Source organism: Octodon degus, unplaced genomic scaffold (genome assembly GCF_000260255.1).
Source record: "Octodon degus isolate 3935 unplaced genomic scaffold, OctDeg1.0 scaffold00111, whole genome shotgun sequence".
Classification (NCBI taxonomy): Eukaryota; Metazoa; Chordata; class Mammalia; order Rodentia; family Octodontidae; genus Octodon; species Octodon degus.
In genome coordinates this window covers 83,170-85,132 of record NW_004524687.1, presented here as the reverse complement: position 1 = coordinate 85,132, position 1,963 = coordinate 83,170, and the positions used below count along the sequence as shown (strand labels likewise).

Genomic DNA, 1,963 nt, shown 5'->3' with positions numbered 1-1,963 from the left:
TCTGTCTGTCTGTCTGTCTGTCTGTCTATCTGTCGGTCTGTCTGTCTGTCCATCTATGCATCTAAATGTTTTACACCTTCTTGGAAAATAATAAACATTCACACTGAAAGAGCAGTGTAGACATCAAAAGTATCTCTAGAAGTCCTCCTCCCAGATATTAACTTCAGATTTTGAATTTATTCTTTTCCCAGGCCTTCATATATAGTCCAGTCACCTTTCAAACTCCTGAGCAGAGGCGAGCCACAGCCATGTAGTAAGCTTTGAAATCACAGCTAAAAGCAACTTACACCCCAACAGTTTGCTGTATCACTAAGCTTGTATGTTGAGTAGGGTAAGAGGATTAAATGCATACTCCACATACAATATTCTCAATTTATGATGGGCTTAAACTAAGCATAGTCCTGCTTTATACCAGGAGTATGTTTAATTACCAAAAGATTTGAACCTTAGTGGTAATCTAGAAATCAGAATTAGTTCTCTTTTCACAGATATAACAGTTTTGTAGGTAATTAACCAAAGCCCATAGAGATATGAATCTATAGCTTCTTTTATTTTAATTATTTGTGGGTCATGCTATGTGCCCCTCCCACATAACCAATGTCCCCTGTGCAGCAGGCAGCACTGCTGTAACTAGCCTCCTTAAAACTCTTGCAGGTTGAAGGCAGAAACTCAGGAGTTTGTGTTCCAAAAACTGAGCTAAGCATAAAATGTAGAGAATAAGTAACCATCCATGTGACTTTACCTTTCAACTTTCCAAGAAACATGAACACTTCTTAGAACTTGAGCATGTTGCCTACATCAGAATTTATATGCACACATGCAAAACTGACAAAATGTCTATTAGCAGTAATAACTTCTGCTGGTTTTCTGAATTCTCCTAAACAACCTAGTCAAGGCAAGGTAGGATGCTGCAAAGCAGTTAATACCTACATTTTTTATCTCTCCCTGACATTGTTTTTGTCTCCATCAGGTCCAATTCCCATAGCAGATGTACTGAGATTCACTTCTGACCCATAATTTCCCAGGCAGCTCCAATTCTGAGTACCCACCAAGGCTTTGTGAAGACATTCATCATAACCAGATAAGGCCTCAAGCAAGAGTGAAGAGATTTAGTAGTTGAAAAAGCTATCATTGAGATTATATTTTTGGAATTTTTTCAATCTCACCATTATTTCCTTTTTTCCTTATATATTTGTTTTGTTTTGTTTAAAGTGAAAGCAAATTGACAATGTTAAAATAGTTTTCCTGGCCACCTTCTGGGAACCCCCAGACCCAGTCCTAGCCCAGGTCCGGTGAGTGTGTGGGAGAGATTCCTGATACCCTGTGCTGGTAGGACCAGTCACAGCCCAGGCGCAGTGTGGGCCAGACCCTATCCCACCCCCGTGGGATGCCCCCCACCACTCTGAAGACCTCCCCCACCCCACCCTCCGAGTAGGAATTTCTGCCACATTCCAGGAACCCACAGACCCAGTCCTAGCCCAGGTCTGATGAGAGTGTTGGAGAGCCTCCTGCTACCCTGAGCCGGCCTGACCAAATACCTATCCCAGCCTAGGCGCAGTGTGGGCGAGACCCTCTCCAACCCACTTGGGACGCCCCCCACCACTCCGCAGCACCTCCCCGACCCTGCCCGCTGAGTAGGAATTTCTGCCACGTTCGGGAACCCCCATATCCAGTCCTAGCCCAGACCCAGTGAGTGTGAGGGAGAGCTTCCTCTCCCTCTTACTCCACCTTGCCCTCTCCAGGCAGAGCTCGGGCCTGACATACGTGCCTGGGTTGTGACCCTGCAGCTGCAATCCCTGCAAAGAGTGTAGAGGATAGATCCACACAGCTAGTCCAGGAGCAGAACATCTTGCCACAGGGGCACAACAGGTTCACCCTCAGGGGCAGCAGCGGGAAGGAGCTGAGCACAGCAGCCAGACCCAAGCCAGGCACGCCTGGATAGGTCCAAACTTTGTAGAGCTGC

The 1,963-nt window shown here is 46.0% G+C and overlaps 1 pseudogene; it reads right to left on the bottom strand.

Annotated features, from left to right (window-relative positions):
- LOC101583694 overlaps positions 1-1,963 on the bottom strand; it is a 78,711-nt pseudogene that overhangs the window by 67,494 nt on the left and 9,254 nt on the right.